A 20449-nucleotide genomic window follows, 5' to 3' on the forward strand; every position below is an offset into this window, starting at 1 on the left:
TTATTTTTATTTTTCACATATAAATTTATTATACGCATTACAAATTAATTTAGGTGATTATCCTTTCAATTTTTAGTCTTTCGTGATATATCGAGAAAAAGCATTAGAGAGATGGACAGAAAATATAAATAATAAATTATTAATGATTCAAATTATTAAAATAATGATTGTAAAATGTACACAATTACATTATGCACTAATAATGAAAGTTTAAAAAATAAAATAAAAACTTAGGCAAATGTAATAATATGTTTTAAATCTATCCTATATGAAATTTGAATGAAAATAGATATATACAGAATAGAAAAATTTGAACATCCCAAAGAAACCGTTGAACTAGAGGAATTAAAAAAGGCGTGTAAGATTGAATACAGTTCCTACTACATAAAAATACTACTTTATTTATGATGTAAATTATTCATAATTTAATTACTGTTGTATATTTTGTGATCGGAAATAAACTACGAAATAGAATCTACTAGTATACATTAAGTTTAATGGCCAAATTTTCGATCAATTTAGTGTATCTTATGATTACAGAAAGGTGAAATTTAGTGGTAGATAGCACTGAATCAAATGTTTTTAGAAAGACGTGCCTATCACGATGTTTGTCTTACTAAGCCCATCTCACACAATCATTCACTCTCTCCTCTCTCACTCACTCTCTCTCTCTTTCTGGTTAATGTGCATTCTAAGAACAATTCATCTGTATATGTTTATATTTATGTTGACTGCCCAGTGTAGAAGTGTGGTTGAAGGCGTTTAGGCAGCTGTGCGTGTCTGTTATTATTGCATGTTTTGACGGCGAGTTTGGAAGCTGTAGCTACATCTTAGCGAACTCTATAAACATAAATCTGATGCCAAAACATAACGTGTCAATGGCGGGCTGGCACGCTACCAGATGCATGACAGAAATCGTCAAATCAATATTTTCTTCGCTTCTAGTCGCCGTATCTTCCTCTATCATCAATCAATTGAACTTTCACTTTCTTTTTTCTTATTACCGAGTCGAGAATAACTTTAGATTCGGTCCCTAGTGTAGTCTACTGTCGTTAACTAAAAAAATAAAGTGTTGCTGTACGCGTCAATACTAAAGCGAACGAGATGATTGGGGAAACTTATTTTTTCTTGGGACACAAAAACAAATCTTTTTTTATTCTTTTTCAAATAGTGAAAAGACGACAGATGTATTTCATTCTTATTCTTCATTTTCATTATTCCTGTTATTTTTAACTAAATTTATTTGTCAATTAAATTTTCAAGTTATTGACATTTATATCCAAAAATCTTATTTGTAATAATCTACTTTTAAAACAACCATTAAGATTACTGAGTGACATTTACGATTAAGTTTATAAAACTAAAAACATAAAAATCTGCATTTGAACATTTAAATTTTAATTCCGCGATTCTTAGAAAAATATTGAAAAAAGTTAAAAAGTACACAGGAAATAACAATAGCTAATTAATAAAATAATAATAGCTAACATTTTTCATTCTAGCAATTACAAAACCGCTGTAATGTAAATAATCATAATTACCTTTACTTAATTAACATAAATAATTCTGATAATTAGAATTTATGAAATCTATTACATTGAATGAGCAGATGTTTTGTTATTAAGATTATTAAGATCTTATTATTTAATTTTATTATTGTTATTATTATGATCTTAGACATAATTTTACAATTATTTTAAAGAAATTGTAAAACCGTCAGAAATTCTTAAAAGACAGTCTGATGAGGAAACATTGACAAACATAAGCATCTACAAACGAATAAGATTTTTAAAGACGACCGATTCTAATAGAAAATGAACTGCAATCTCGCCGTCCGAAAACAACGATAATAAAAAAAATGGCTTACAAGATTAACATGATTATTCAAAGTGATATCAAATTACAGTGAGGAATGTTGCTTCTACACTCAATTTCAGTGACTTCAATGTCAGAAATCAACTTTAACTACCGGAAAGTATACGCACGTTGGATTTCACGAATTTTAACCGGTGAACACAAACACGTCTGCTGGTGGCGCACACATTGTTATCACAATATAAACAAAAGGGAAATGAAGTTTTACAGTTTATGTCATTACTGATGAAACTTGGGTACACTATTCTACCCCAGAAAGAAGAGAGCATCAATGTAATAGTAAAATCCTTCATCTTTGAAACCGAAAAAATCAAAAACCATTTTTTCAGCTGGAAAAATTACGGCTTCATTCTTTTAAGATATGTGAAGGGTTCTACACATCGATTTCCTTTATTTTTTTCTTTATTATTACAGCAACGCACTATAAACGCCGAATATTAATCAGATTTAGTGAAGGGTTTAATAAAATCAATCATCCAAAACAAGAGGAAAAGTCAACATTCCGTCTTTTTTACACAGAATAATGCTGGCCCTCATGTAACCCTAATACAACAGCTACAATTTGTAAATTAAAGTGAATTATTCTGCAACAGAATAGTCCTTCATAGTCCAACCTTGCACTCTCTCACTTCCATTTGTTGGGACGTTTAAAAGAGGCTCTAAAGAGTAAAAGGTTCTGTTCAAATGAAGAAATTATTGAAGCTGTTCGAATCACCACCCATAGGAATTTTTTTTTATTCTGAAGAAATATGGAAGCTATCCGAAAGAAGACCCCTATGCACTGAAAATGATTGAGACTATGTTGAAAAATAACAGTATGTAATTTATTTGTTTTATGTAACTTTATGAATAAAAAATTAATTATATTTGAACGCTCCTCGTATATATCTAAATAACCTCCAATTCAAATTTGACTACCACTAATTAATGTACGCCTCTTACATACGTTGGGAAAACTTATCTCGAGAAAGATAAAGCTAATATGACCATTAAACCATTATCTCAACCCACGAGCAAAATCTAAGGCCTGGAACGGTCTTTACGCATTCTTATGATTGAAAACTTTTAAAAGGATTTTTAATAGATTTAAAATTCTAAAAGGCGATTGCTTTATTATTATTCTTGTAGAGCAATAAAGCTCCAGCATTACTATTGATAAAGCAAGTTTCTTAATTCTGTAATTTTTTATTTAAATTATCTTTTCTCATAAACAAATTTGCGAGTAGTTTCCAGAACATGCTGGGATGCAGCTGACTAATCAGGACTTCATTTATAACTCTATTATTTGGCGTATAATAAATACGTAAATTAAACACTCTTTAATTTTGTCCGGTTTCAGATGATTTTTTAACAATATACCCATCTAGATCTAGACTTTAAATAAAATTTTTGTAATCGATTTTTGAGCGCAATCTTGTTTTATAATTTATTTTAATAAACGGTTAGCATAATTATTCATTGGTCTAAAGAAATGAAAATGAATAAACTCATATCCCATTTGTAAGGAAATTCACTGGGAAAAAATGGAAAGAAAAAACTAAATATTACTACAGTGTCTTCTTTCATTTTTTAACTGCTTTTAGAAAATAGGACAAAATATTAGACAGTTGTTAGTGAGAAATTATTACAAATGTTTTTTTTATTACTCAACTGCCCAAAAAGAAATGTTAATGTATTTAGGGTGTGAACCCATCGGGTTGGTCTAGTGGTTAACGCGTCTTCCCAAATCAGCTGATTTAGAAGTCGACAGTTACAGCGTTCAAGTCCTAGTAAAGCCAGTTATTTTTACACGGATTTGAATACTAGATCGTGGATACCGGTGTTCTTTGGTGGTTGGGTTTTCAATTAACCACACATCTCAGGAATGGTCGAACTGAGAATGTACAAGACTACACTTCATTTACACTCATACATATCATCCTCATTCATCCTCTGAAGAATTATCTAAACGGTAGTTACCGGAGGCTAAACAGAAAAAGAAAAAAGTAAAAAGGGTGTGAATGTTATGTATGAATGTTTGTTCCACCGTAACAGCTCAATGGCTGAACCTATTTAAATGTATAAACCCGCGTAAGAATCTTTGCAAGCTCCCACAAACGTAAAAGTGAAATGAAAATGGAAAAAAAATTAAAAAATAAGCATGAAAACATTTCAGTTTAATCAAATTTTTAATAAAGAATACTTTCAAAAAAATACCTCGAATTATGTTAGACAACGTTTTTTTCTTCCATTTCATGAACCGCGGGACTCGAATATGTCACTTTTCGTCAAAAAGGTGGGTTTATGAATCGCGCCGCTAGGTAGCAGTAATGATAGTACTAGGTAGCGTACCAAAACTTGATAATGTACTTGAAATAATAAAATTTAAACGAAAATATACTACAGCTTGTTTTAATAGCAAATGCTGTTATGTTAGTGAAAGTATGTAAATGAAAGTAAAGTAAGATGAAACAATTTTTTTAATTCCCATCACTTCATTTAAAAAAACAGAAGTATTAATTTACAAAAGATTGCAGCTGCTAATAAAACACAAAAACTCGAACAGTAGGAAAGTGTTACAAATGTGGCAACAAAGATTTGTTACATAAAACAGACATAAATTCGACTGGTAAAATTTTTATTCTACAATTAGAACTATTGATGGAGAAATAAAAAAAAAGTTCATTTAATAGTAATATAAAAAGTGTGTCCACGGATTCGATAAAAATCGGGGGTACACTTACAAAGTAATAAGTCTAATATTACATCACGGATCTTCAATTACTGAAGGTCATTTACACTAGTTTTATTAAAAAAGGAAAAATATGGTATGAAGTGAGTGATATGACTATCAACAAAAAAATTGGCCAAAAAATTCAAAAAATGTATATTTGTTTGTTCTAAAAAAGGCAATAAATTTTAATAATAAATCCATAAGACAACAATCAGTAATTCATACAATTAAATAAAAGAATAATCTAACAAAACGCGGTGATATCCAAAAAAAATTACAATGAAATTGTAAACCGTTCGGTAAAAGTCTCACAGATATCATTTCTTTCATTCAAAAAACAAAAATTATTGTAATATAATTGAAATCGTTTTTAACAAATGATACTGATATCAAATTATCAGAATCTGTTAATAATTTAGGACTAAAAAAAATGCATACGTTTAAAAAAATACATGTTAAATATTTGTAATAGACAATAGATATACAATAAAAGATAATAAACAATGTTTAAGCGTTGTATATCATAAGCAAACAATAGAAAAATATGTTACAAAACTTTTACCGGTCCGATTTCATTTATTCTTATGATTATTCATTTCTTAATATATGAAATCGGGCCGGTAGAGTTTTGTAACAAATTTCTCTATTTTTTTGCTTATTATATGGAACGCTTAAACACTGTTTATTATCTATTATTGTGTATCTGTTGTCTATTACATACATTTAATATATATTTTTTTTTTAACAAAATGGTAAATTAATAACAGATTTTTATAATTTGATATCAGTATCATTTTTTAAAAACATTTTTATTTATATTACAGAAATCTTTGTTTTTTGAGCGGAAGAAATTATATCTGCGAGACTCTTACCATACGGTTTACTTCATTGTAATTTTTTTGTATATATTTTAACAAATTGAAACTGTTTAAAAGTTGATTGGTCACCCATTAAATTGCTTAAGTAAATACTGTATAACGATGTTCAGTCCTTTATTTCCATACTTTGTTTATTTTTAGTTCTATTTATTGTAGTTTTTTTAGTTCGATTTATTTATTTTTTAGTTTATTTTTTGGCAGTCGTGTTTTTTAATTTTTATGATTGTTTTTATTATTTATATAAAGATATGAAAATAGAATTCTTATTATAAAAATAAGCATTTTTATTAATTTTATATTAATTTAAATGTCATAAATTTTAATCTGAATTTCTTTTAAGAAAAAATTTATTAGTTCTGTACTGTACTTGCTCGATAACAAAGTTGGTATATTCATGGTAGCGTAACATGTTTGCTTTATGGTCATTAGTGTACTAAATAATGTGGCATTATTTAGGAATTATAATAGACCGATACAATATACACTGCGCTTTGTTTCAATGATACATATTACAAATCCGTCCACCTGTATGATACAGCGTGAAGTATGGTTTGGGTTGTGCGCGATTAATTTCTAGTATAGATTTACATATTTTATAAATGAATTTTATTCGAGCTGCATTAAACGGAATATTTATTTAGGTCGGTAATTACTGTTTATTTTGTTTTATATTAGATGTAAATTTACACCCGAATTTAAATATCATTAATTTTCTAAGCGATTTTTTATTTATGGAAGGGAATCGACCATAAAGCTAAATGAAGAATTTTGAGGTTCAGAAATTTAAAATCTATTAGAGAAACAAACAGGAACGGATTATTGGATACAGTACCAAATGTCCGGTGAAAGTGGCATTACAAATATTTTTTTCCCTTTCTAAAAGCGCCCATCAGTATACAAAATATAGAATAGTCATATATATATATATATATATATCTGTTCTCTTTTACTTTAATTTATCCTTGTCTTTCATCTCTTCCTAATAGTCTTTGAACCATTATTATCAGTACATCCTGATTCTTGTACAGATTATAAATAACTCCGCTTTCTTTAATTTTTTCATTAAATTATAAATATATTATTAACCGACTTCAAGTGTGTTAACGTATCACGTAAGTGACCTGGCGCGGAGGATCAAACTCTATGAGGATAAATCACGGCGCATATTGGCGAACGAGGTATTTAGGACAAACAATTGTTTTTTGGGCCTCTTTTCACCTGTAAGTTTTTTTTTGGGGGGATGATAAGGAGATCACTAACACTTCTACAACGAATTGTTTTTGTTGGTTGTGAGATATATATATATATAGGCCTTTGTATAAAATTTGTGGCTGGAATATCTCAAAAATATCATTCAGGTATAAAATTATTTGGCTTGATAATCCCATCCCATTGACCTATACTACATCAATTTCATTGAAATTTAGAGATCTGCATTAGAGATCTGTATTAGTGTATCTCGTGTTGTGATGTGAGAATTTGACATAGATCGGTTGAGACGTTCCTCGGATACGCTGAATTTATGATCGACAACAGAAAACATAACCTCAATTTGAGGTTGTGTTGATTTTGCATCGGTGTATTTTTCATACACGGTGTCATAATGGTGAGTGAGTTTAAACTTGATGCTTGTATTTATTAAAAATAACTCGTTGATTTTAATTATTTCATCAAATTATGGTGATAATTTAATTTTCTGATAAATGGAAAATATATTTTAATATTAAATTAAAAAAATTATAGCTCTTTTAGATTTCTAATTTAATTTACGTTTTGTATATTTCTTGCGCAAAAACCTATACAAAATAATTAATTATATAATAAATGCTATACAAAATAAAATAACGAAAAGTCGGTCCTCTTGCGCAGTTCTGAGCAAAATTTTTTTTATATTTCTAACTATGAAACTTTTACTATTTTTGGTAAATGATCAATTATTATTGGTAGCTGATGAAGTAATTTACATTACGAAAATGCTTCAACAAGAAAAATAAGAAAATAATCAGTATTATAAAGATAACTACTTAATTTATGAACTTATTCTACTTTTTTCTGTGTTATTAACCCGTTGTTTATTGAACATTCATAAATTTATGTGGGTTATACATTTATGTACTTTTAGTTGATAAGCACAATTACTATGTTAGAACCACAATTTACAGGAAAACACAACTAATGAATGTTTTATAAAACATTTCATCAGATAATCATTTAATAAAATTTTAGGTTGCTGCATTACCAGACCTATTAGATATTCGCTAAAAATTGAATTTAGTTTGATTTTAACAAAGAAAGCTAATTATCACCAAAATTAAGAAAAATTAATGAAGAAACATAAAATATTTTGAATCCATTTTATACAAAGTATATCTTTCGCAGTCTTAAATCTCATATTCTCTTAATCTAATTAAACACTTTCTCAAGATACCAGTTTCACATTTGCCATGGTTTTTCATTAATCTATCGTCTCATACTGCGTCTATCTGCCTGTTTACATGTGATTGTAATAAGAAATTTAGTTATTTCAAGCGTACGCATTAGGAAGAATAAATTCATTTTTCAAACAAACTGTATTTTAACGCCCTTGAGTTTAAATAACACATATCCTTCATACATATGTCGCACTCTACAGTGTTACTGCTGTCTTAATGTTAAGACAGCTTCTTTGAAAACGCTGAATCTCCATTTCAACTCCATCAGATATCTGTCATTTAATATTCAAAATCCGCGTACGAATAAACTAAACAAGACTTCGAGATGAATAATCATTTCAATAGAGCCATCAAAAACGAGTACGCATACAGACACTCACACAAATACGTTAGTCTTATACTAGACTAGAGTGAATTCGTGAGAGAGGAGAATCCAAAATTCATTTATGCATTTTCATTGAATTTATTTAAATCATCTCAACCGTGCTGCTTCAGCTCTTGAATACTAAATAACCTTATGCGGTACCATTCTATAGGGAATTTTTTTTAAATATGATGACAAAAGTGACGGTAATATATGTCAATACAAACAAGCAGTAATTATATTTTCAATCATTTTTAATTCAATTTCAGTAAATTTATTGCATACGTTTTTTAATTTGTATTGATTTTCAGTAGCAGTTATTTATTAATATTTTTTTCGTATTCAAGTAACAGTTATTATTTTTAATTTATTTGTTTAATATAACATAACACTATTTGTTATTTATATTTCATAATACTTATTTTATAGTTGTATTAATATTTTGTACAAAAAATTAAATATTAACATTTTACAACCGAAATTTTAAAGAAGTATTAATGTTTATTTAAATACGGATAATCGTATTTATTATAGACTAAACATGGATTCTAGAAAACAAATTAATTTAAGTAAAATAGTCAACTTTTAATCAAATCCATGTTATGAACTAATGTCAGTCATCAAATGGTATAACAAAAAAAATGTTCAGCATGCCTCCATGATTGTGATTTGGTTAAGGAAGCTAAATTCTCCACCCACTCGTAAATAGAGAACTAGGCGTTTTAAAAATCTGTCATTATATTGTAATTTTTTTTTTTTTAGTTCAAAATATGTTAGCCAGTTATTTAAATCTTGATATGTTATCTAATATGTTTATTTATTGTTTATTAATAAAAGGAAAAGTTTGAAAATTAATTTTTTTACTAGAATCTTAAAGAGAAAATGAAAATTGATTCTAAAATGCTGATTTGGAATGGCTTGTTTATATTTTGTATATTAAGTGTTAGGCACTGCATTATTGTAAGTTTTAATTAGTTTAATTAAAAGAGTAATAATATAAATATTTAAGGTATCGTAAATATATTTCTTGCAGCAGCTGCACAGAAAATACTAATAAACACAATCTTTTTAAATAAATTAGAAGCCCTACGGATGTAATACAAAGTTTAAGTTTGTAAATGGAATTTTTAACATCGAATAAATGTATCTATTTATAGACAAACTATCCGGTTAGGACACATTTCGTTTCCCCTTGTCACCACTTTGGCACATCCTCAAATAAGGATAATAATTTTAACTTAGCCTAATTATTTACTGAAATTACAACCTAGTCTGTCCAGCCAACTTTTAAAGGTAATAGACTAATGTTTTTTTTTAGTTGCGGCCGAATAAACTACATCCGTTTTTTGAAATTTTCAATGATTTACAACAGACGATAATTTTACTACATGGTCGAAGGTTTGTTTTTAATTTTCCATAATCCCTTTTATGGGCCTAAAAAGAAATTGTTTAAAATGCCTTAAAAATTTATAAATTTCCGGATAAAAGGGTCGAATATGTTATAATAGATTTTTCATAGAATTAGGGAAATTTAATTTATTTATAACATTTTTGTACTTGCAGCTTTACGAAACTTTGAAATGTTAAATCCATCTTTGCATTACTAAAAGTCTTATGACTCTAAGCAAATCTTATTATAGTAGTTTATTTATGCAAATCAAACAGACACGTTCATCTACCGATAAAGTAGATATAAGTAGTCAAAATTAATAGAACATTATCAGTTTCTGTAAATATAAATCTAAAAATAGAAAGTGTTCAAAAGATGTATACAATAGAATAAGAGTCTAAATAAAGAATAAAGATAAGCATTTCATCAGTAGATATTGGAGTATTAGTAAAGGTAAAAGTAAATATAAATTATTAAAATATATAGCCTATAAATTAAAATAAATTTAAGTAAAAAATTTAAATAAATTTAAACACATACACACACACACACATATACATATATATTTATATATTAGCTCCCCTGTTTCATCTTCGTCCGTGCTGTTTGGTTACTTGTGTTTCCCGTAGTAGTCAATTTTTTTTTTATTTTATGTTTTTTAGTCAAGTAACCGGAAGCAGGTGCAGTCAGTCGCGTCGCATAAACAGTAACAGAGACAGTGGCTGTGTTGGTCGAGCCGCCGCGCCCGACACCGTCTCATCGTCTAGCCAGCGGGCTCTGCTCACTGGTTAGAAAAAAAGGACTCATCCTTTAAAAAATCGAAATTAAAAAAAAACGAAAATGGATTTTAACAAAATGAATTTTCAAGCCCAAATCTACTGAATATCTCGTTTAGTATAGTCAGAAATGAGGAAAATTTACCTTTCTTCACCCCTTTCAACGTCGAATTTCAAAAAATTAAATTTTTTTTTTTAGATATTCACTTAAAGATTACATACCTAAAATCAAGTTGATATCTTCATTTTTTACCAAGAAAGTCAAAAAATAATAAATTTCATTTTTACTCCATTTTAACCCGTTAAACTTTGAGTTTAAAAAATTCCTTTCTTTCACTAACTTTGAGTTTAAAAAATTCCTTTCTTTCACTACGTCGTATGAAAAACATATATGCAAATTTTCATGAATTCATCTTCAGTAATTTTTGCCGGGCGTTGATGAATCAGTCAGTCTGTCAGGGCAAGTTGCTTTATAGGTACAGATATATGTATATATGCTTATGTTAAAAATAAAAAATATAAATCAGGGAGAATTAGATAAAATAGTAATTAGCTGAAGAAGGATATTTAAACCAAGGAAAAGGAATGAGGTTGGAAAAAAGAAAAAACAATGAATTCTACTTCAAAACAGATAAATTCATAAAAGCCATATGAGAACGAAGATTATCCTTTTACGAACATTTAAAAATAATAAGCCCTTAAATACTAACCAAGAGAATTTTTGATGAATATAAGGAAAATAAAATTAACTTCAGATGGTTCAAACAAATCAAAATACTTCTCAAAATTGCAGGTGTAAAACATACAGGCATAGAGAACAGAAAAATACTCAGAAAGAAAGTATTAGACCATGAAAGCGTTCAGAATGAAAACAAAGTGTGTAGTAATAAGAAGTGATCAGAAGAGAAAAAAAAACAACACAGCTTGAAAATGAAAGTGGGCTGGAAGACCAACCAGAAAATAATTGTTAAACTCAGTGAAAAGTATTTTTAATGGGCTTAAATGTGTTTTGTAAAACCGGATTCAACATTAACAATTAATATTTTTCCGATGATGATGGAGACTACAGTACTAGAATTTTTTTTAAATTTTTTTATAATGCTTTTAAACAAGCCCCAGTGTTAGTGAAGTAAACCTATATCATAATTATATAAATTATAATTGATACAGTTAATAATAAAGGCTACAATATTATAAATTATTTGTGAATAATTAATAAATAGTCAATACTTACAAATCACTACAAAAAAAAATCTTATTTGTAAAATTACCTGAGTGCCAATTTAACTGGTAAAATACTTTTGTTTATAAGAAACAAATAAAAAATTCCTTTTGAACGCCGAAAGGCGGAGGTAGTTTTCACCGGCGCTAAGTAGAGGATAAAGAAGATTTCCACCTTAAATTTAAGAAAAACTTCAAATTTACGATAATGGTTGCATGTGAAAAAAATTTTCACATGTTTAGCATAAAGCCCCATCTTCTTACAATTCCAGCAATATTTTGGTCATCCCTTGCCGTAAGGGTTGGTCATATCAAAAATTGTTCAGAGAAAAGTTTTAGGTAATATTTAAAGGACAAACGACCACTTTAAACCGATTCGATACAGTGCTTATTAAGGAAGGTATGATTTTTTTTCTTCAAATCCCCATTTTTTTCACTCCCTGGGACAATGGTTGGTGATATCAAAAGATTTTACTTACATAAGTTTTAGGTCCTTAACTAAAGAATAGCAGGAACTTTAAACGAATTCGAATTTTATTTAATAAGAAAGTCATAGCGATATTTTGTTTTTTTTTTCAAAAAAGCCCCCCATTTCTACCTCCATGGTTCGATTTTTACCGTTAACAAACACGACCGAGATGTTGGGACGAGTTATTTTTAAGGAACAATTTTATATATACATAAATGTATATACAAACTTTTGAGCTGACGGTGGTTTTGGGGTCTGGGGGATGTGAAACGCGAAAATATGTCGAAATTTTCCGGAACTTGAATTATGGTACCCATTACAATAGGTAACTTTTTTTTATGAAATCTACCTAACAGCTGTTGACTAGAAGAGTATTAAATTGTCTAATTTCAAAGCGGAAAGTTAGTTTATACAAAATATAAACAAGTCAAACTCTCCACTGGGACAAGTCACCACTCTCGAACACATGCCTCTTGTGTAGGATTGGAATAATAAATATTTATCTCAACAAAGATACAGACAACATGGACCAGTAAAAATCAATGAAATGATTCCTACATTTAGACCAAAAACTTTAGAAAAAAAAAAGATTTTAATATTTTTATGATAAAATACTTTACATTCATTAAAACTTTAAAAGACAGACATGATTTTCCTTTAGTAACTTTTCAACATCTACTGTTTGTTATTTTATGAATTTTTATCTAGGTTTAGACTGTTATGCCTTAGAGTTTTACAGTAAACTGTTTCTGAGAATTTTCTATTTGCGATTTTTTTACAGTTACTACTCATCATAGTTTTTTCTTTTAATTTCTAATAAAAGGAATGGGAGGGTCATTTTGGAAAGTTTTTGTTATTTTTCTTAATTTAGTTTATTTATATAAAATAAATAAAAAAACATAAATCAAGAAAACTTTACTTGAAAAATTATTTATCAACTTTTTTTTAATTTTATAAATTTACTAGAACCGGTAAAACTTTCATTTCTAGGTTGGAAGATTGCCAGCATATTTTTAAGATAACAATCTGTGTTCTGATTTATAAATTACGTATGTATATCTAAAAACCATATCGATAGTAAAATTATTCTCTTAACAGTATAGAACGCTTACTGATTATTTTTTTATTTATTTACTTTTTTTATTTAATATGTTTGGTGTATATGGATAGATTTTTATTTTGTAAGGAAAAAGTAATGAAACATCAAAGTTTAGTTAATTTGCTTATAAAATGATATGTAGAAAGTAATATCTGAAGAGAAAGGCAGAGTAAAGTAAATAACAAAAAAAAAATGTGAGAATGTAGACTGTAGATTAGCACAGAGCAAACAAAAAAACGATGAAAAATTATCATATCAATAAAAACGTGACTGATAACTTTATAAAAAATTATTTCTTTGTCATACTTTTTTGTAATTTGTAATCTATAAAATTTTCGTATTAACTGACTTTGTGTTTCATTACAAACAGCACTCGTTATTTTTTAAAAGGCAATAATTATAAAAATAATTCCAATAATACTGAAAGGAAAGTATTATGTTAATTAATATCTTTCCATAAATAGATTTAAGTAATAATTACAAATAAGTGCTATTATTACTATAAAGCGTTATATAATATTAAAAAAAATTCACGGACAGTATATGCGCATTGCATGATATTGTGTAATGTAATTAACGGTAGCTGTCTAAAAAAAATGTGTTTATATATATGCATGTTGATGAAAAAGCCTTTTTTAATAGATTGAAGTGTCACCACCGGTCACATTACAATGGATCAAGCGAGCTGTACATCATTAAACAAGCAAACTAAAACCACAGTTATACGTATGCAAAGATGACATTTGAAAACACTGTGATGTTTAAAAATTTTGACAACTAGAAAGGAGTAATTATAATCATATTTTTAGTATTTCATCAAAATAAGAAGTTCTCTAGAGGATATATGAAATCATTTAAATTAAATAATAGTGAAATGAAAATAAAATAATAATTGGTCTTAAGATAAAACATTTCCGTCCAATAAAAAAAAAAAAAGTATTTTTAAATTATTTTAAAGTGTTCGATAACTAATACTGCTGAGACGATTATTATTAATGCCCTGCCCTCACAATATACTTTGAAGAAATTAAATTCACCTGCTTATGGTAACAAGATGTATAATGGATTGTTTCCAACAGAAAAGAAAACGTTATTTTACTGCGTTACGTTATTTATCACAACCTTTCAAATGATTGCGATGTATGTAAAGTATATGCGGTACAAAATACACCAGTCACATTTCTTTCTCTGAGAGTAAAATGATATTCACTATATAGCCAGCCCCTGTGGTGAATAGTAAAGGTGTCAATTTTAGGGCTGAATATTGGTTCATTTTGATGTTCTTGCCGTGCTGATTTACAACAGTATATTTGGCACAATAAGGACAATGGGAAACCACTCTACCTTGTAAACTTGGCCTTCGATCTTATCAAACTTAGGATTGGTTATTCCATTATCAGAACTAACTTGTGACTGATGTTAGGTCCTACATACATTACGATTATGGCGCTTAACATGCAGAGATTAAATGAATATAATTAATTTATTTTATATTTTTTATTTTATTTTTCTGTTTAGCCTTCGGGACCAACGTAAGGTATTACTTCAGACGATGAATGAGGATGATAAGTATGAATGTAAATGAACTGTATAGTCTTGTACAGTCTCAGGTCGACCATTTCTGAGATATGTGGTTAATTAAAAACCAGCCATCAAAGAACACCGGTATCCACGATCCAGTATTGAAAACCATACAAAAATTACTGCCTTTACTAGGATTTGAATCTTAGAAATCTCGACTTCGAAATCAGCTGATTTCCGATGAAATTCACCGCTAAACCAAACCGGTGGGTTAATTTATTACATATGAAAAATGTATGAAGTGCAAATTATTGTAGTCGTAAAGTAGCACTTAAAAAACATAAATATCATCAAAGATAAACGATTTTAATCCAAACATGGTTTCCGTTACGGATTGAATATAAAACATTTACACAACAAAAAATTTGAAAGTCAGATATTTCGAGTAGGAGAGCACTGCAATAATTTTTTTTAGAGTGCCCTACACCAATGACATCTCTCACTGGTGTTTTAGTATTAAATGTATCAGTCCTAAAAATTTACTCAAATATTCCGGTTCAGAGTAAAATATTGGCATACTGCGATGATACCATTAATCTTTGTCGCAATGCAATTTCTTAAAATATGCTAAGTCTGGCATCCTCCTTTTTTAAATTGAAAATTTTTTTGAGAAGTGATATCAGCGCTTTTTGTATTAAATATCTTAACTCAAGCAACCAATATTTAAACGGGCAAAACTTAATTCAATTGTTTTTAGTATAAGCATTTTTTTTTGCCTGAAATTATCAAGTAAAAATATTGTTAAAAAAGAATATTCTTTATCCATATAAGTAGGACTATAATACTTTTTATACGCGATTATTCAGAAATGTGTATTGCTTATATTACTTTTCTATTGTTCGTTCGTGATTTGTCGATCATAAAACTCGTCAGTTTTATAATAAACCTCTTGCATAAAGCAAATTCAAAATCCGGTAAAGTGAAATGTGTGAAACTCGTCTTGTCTTGTATAAATACTTCTGCTTCTCGATACTGCAACGACTGGTAGCGAAAATGTGAAACCCACGCCCACAAATGGTCAGATAAAATGATGATTTTTTCAGACTTGATTTGGAAAAAAATTATTTAAGGACTAATTTTAACGTATTAAGATAATTCCTTTTTAATTTCAAAGTTTAATAAAAATAGCTAATTGAACAATTTTATCATAACTTTTCGATTAATATTCTTCAGGCAATTCAAATTTAAATATGTAACAAATACAAAAAACAAATTATTTCACGTAAAATAATTCCGGTAGTTTTTTGTCTCGCGTTTCACGACCTTCCGGTCGTATCAATCGGCAAAAAGTGAGTATAACGCCGTTTAAAATATAAATATTACAGTTTAAGCTAATAGCACATTTATCATCATCATTATAATTTTAATTTCTCTAGATTTGTCGTTCTACTCTATTTTACCGATTGGTTATTTAAATCTTATTTTTAGTTTCACTGCTCCTGTCTTTCAATTCAACTATCATCTTTTTATTGTTTTCCATTTTATATTTTACGGTTCATCTATTGTTTCTACTACTTTCTTTTATTTCTCTCGACTTTTCATCAATTACTAACGTTCCTTTGTTACCATCATTTTCAAAATCCACATTTAAAATCTGTTTCTGTCACTTGTAAGGAGTTTAACACTTTGTCAATTTCTTTTTGAAATTGAAAGAAATTTCTTTTTGCTTTATATATTATACTTTTCATGTTTTTGTTCATACTTCAAGTTCATTCTTCCACTTTTCTATAATTAAGTTTTGAAAAACTCATACATTTTCACTTGTTGCCTTTCTTACCATTTAATTATGTCACCATAATTTGATCTCCTATCGTGATAAGTAATTTATTCAATTTATCTTTTTTTATCATAATCCTTTTTATAGTCTATATATGTAGATAAGTATTCAGCTGTATATGATTACAAAGTTAAGTATACCTAGTGAAGATCAGTATTTAAAGAAATTTAAAAGTTTTCGAAAACCAAATTAGTTCCAAATTTCTTTTGTTTTCCTTTAGCCCTTTACCAAAAATAAACCCTCATTCCAAATTTTTTTCTTCTAAAAATAATAGAAATATCTGGAATTGATTTAAGATATATATTTTTTTATTAAATCTCAATGACTGATGTCGGATGATTACTCATTTAGTAATTTTAGGATAAAATTTTCTATTTGTAAGTAACTTTTGCGTGTGAGACAATGATCCAAAACATCCTTCAGTTACACTTCTCTACGTGCACTTATTAAACATTGTATAAAACAACTGAAATTTTTACGAAGTCTGCTAGATACTAAAAGAGAAATAATTTTACGAAAACAAATGAATATCCAAATTTAATAATCATACCTACACGTAAGAAGTACAATCACGTTCACACAATCACACATATTTACTCATAATTACATCTAATCAATGATCAGAAAATTCATCAGCTTACTTATTTATAACATTATATTTTTATAAATGTATAATATTATTACCTATTTTTTGACTTACCAGTATATTTTATATATGGTTGGTTGTAATTGAATACCACCCATCAATATTGTCATAATAGTGGATATGAATTTTAAAAGGATAATTCAGTAGGTCAGTTAATGAACTGACTGAAAGAACATGAACAAAAATTTTCTGTATTATATTCAGATTTTCTCTTTTTATTAACATGTTACCACACGTGAACCCTGTCCTATCAATTAACGGAATACGCGGGCTAAAATATTCAGACAGGGACCCTAGAAATCCTGCGCGGCGTAAGTTAATGAGATGGCATTGTCGACAACGTGGGTGACGTATCAGGAACGGACAATATAGGTGACATTACAGAACTTAGTGAGGCAAACCCTGCCTGCCACGCATTACCTTGCATACAAACCGAAAAGGTCAGTTGGCAGGCCGACGAAATTCCGATGGCGAAAAAACGCCAACAAATACATTATACAGAACCTACAACTCGCGTAGTTTTACCAATCTAGTTTACGGTTCCTACATATAACAAATTTAGTCTTCTTAAGAACATTGTGGAAAATGAAGGTTTCATGTGAAATCATTGAAACCAGAGCCTATTTTTGTGACAGGCTTTAACTCTATAACGGAATTGAAAAATTTTTTAGCACGCTTGTTTCCTACTGCTACTGTGAGGAAATACTCTTTGACGATAATGAGATCGGGCCACATGGTGAAAGTTTTGCCGATAGAGATTGAGACATAAAGTCATCAGGTTGAAAATGCTTGAAAGCAATGTCAGTCATTATACATACAAGCTTAGACAAGCTTAGAGAGCATATAGTGTGGTTATGTGAGGCATGCATCATTCGGAAGACAGTAATCGTTGATGAGTTGGCTAGATTAGGCCACGAGGTTAGAAATGTTACTACCGTTCTCTATCGTCACACGAAGGAATCGCTGCAACTTTATTTCGTAGATATAGAGCCGAAATCTAATAAGTAATTTTTAACGTTTAATCTCTGAATTATATAATTGTAAGCTTTGCGACTCCGAATAAACAAAGTGTGTAAGATTACAAATGGTATAAGATTTATCAGCAATACAGGTCTTTCCACCCCACCCAGCCTTATCTTCCGGAGTTACAACTACTGGCAATTCTAATGGAAATTATGCTAATGCTGCAGTTAATATCAACACTCCGCTTGCCAAAAGAGGAAATGTACAGGTAACTGGCTCGGATGGCAATGGTTCTCATGTTTGTGGTAGTAATAACGTTGATGATAGCAATAATGATTGCTTTATTAATGGGCTGAATATTTCTGGTCCTACCTACGCTGAGAAAGTTATAATGTGTGGACCCTCTGATGGTAATGATAATGGATGTAAGGAGTAGGCTGAATGCTTCCGGTTCTACCTACGCTGAATGAGTAAAAATGGGTGGTTCCTATGATCAACGGACTACTGATAACAAGAATTTTCAAGGGTTCATGCATATTGTAGACCATATGTTTCAACGATTTGAGCGAATGATGGGGATTATGATGGACAGGCTGTTCAGACTATTACTGAGTCGTTTTGAGAGAAAATGAACACCTTTTTCAGACTAGCAACCTGGAATGCTAACGGGTTGTTTGATAAGAAACTAGATTTGGAAACGTTTTTAAATATTAATAAGATAAACGTAATGCTTGTGTCTGAAACACAGTTCACTGATAGACATTTTGCCAAGTTTCATGGTTCTACAATGTATTGCACCAACCATCCATTAGGGAATGTGCACGGCGGTACCGCTGTTACTATTAGAACTGCGTTTTCTCACTATGTATCACTTGAACTCAAACAGGACTTTTTACAGGCCACTACCGTGGTTGTCCACAGTGGACGATCAACGTTTTCTACATTTATTGCCCACCACGAAATGCTCTGCAGGCGGATCAGTTTACGACTTTCTTAAGATCTTTGGGTCCAAGATTCATCTGTGGTGGCGATTGGAATTCTAAGCACCTACAATGGGGTTCGTGGCTGACATCAACAAAAGACAGGCAACTTTTCCGGTGAATGGCTGACAATAATTTGGAGTGTTTGTCTTAAGGGCGACCAACCTACTGGCCTACGGATCTAAATAAAATTCCCGATCTCCTGGATTTTTTCGTTTTCAAGGGTATTTCTAGGAACTATTTGCATGTTGAACCACATTTTGAATTGTCGAATCATACACTGGTTGTACTTACATTGTATATTGCCGTTACGCTAACTGCTAAGTCTCCCACTTTGTTTAATAAATATACCAACAAACGACGTTTTCAAGACTTTTGGAGGATAATATACGGTTGGACGTGTCTTTGAAGTCACTGATTGATGTGGTCAATGAAATAAACGAGTTGACTAAATTGGTTCAATCAACGTCGTAGGTCTCCACGCCTAATTTGGATTTTGCTCTCCCAGCTCAAAATACTTATCCGGTCTTCATCAGAGAAAAGATAGAAGAACGCCAGAGATTACGACGCATATGGCAGAGATCTCGTTACCCTGCTGATAAGGTAAAATTTAACAAAACTAAGAAGGAACTCTTGAACGTTTTAGTTCAAGAACTAAAAAGGTTAATTCGGGCATTTAAGAACACTTCGTTTCAATCTAACATTGAGAATATTTCTGATGTGCAGGCTGCTGGGTACACTTTATGGAAAGCTGCAAAGTCGTTTAAGAGACACCTACAGTCTATTCCTCCTCTCCGTAACACTGATGGAACGTGGGCGAGAAGTTTTCAGGAGAAGGTGACCTTATTTGCTGAACACTTTTTCGTCGTATTCCAGCTCATCGATATCGAAACAAATCCAGAAGAGATCGGGGAAATCTCCGATTATTTGACTTCTCCCTTCCAAATGTCCGTGCCAATTACGCGCTTTACAGTACACGAGGTCTCTTCAGTCATTAACGATGAAATACATCCAGCAAAGGCACCGGGATATGATTTGATCACTTGTCAGGTTCTCCAGGCCCTACCTTGGCATGCGATACGTTTGGTTACTTTAATTTTTATTGCTATGTCCGAATTGGTCATTTTCCTGGTCCGTGGAAAATTTATTGTGTTAGCAAAACCGGGTAAAGACTCAACATACGTAACATCTTATAGACCTATAAGCCTGCTTCCTGTACTCTTAAGGTGTTTGATAAGCTCTTTTTGAAAAGACTGAAGCAGTTCGTGGACGATCAAATTCCGGC

Source organism: Lycorma delicatula, chromosome 2, assembly GCF_047948215.1.
Source record: "Lycorma delicatula isolate Av1 chromosome 2, ASM4794821v1, whole genome shotgun sequence".
Lineage (NCBI taxonomy): Eukaryota > Metazoa > Arthropoda > Insecta > Hemiptera > Fulgoridae > Lycorma > Lycorma delicatula.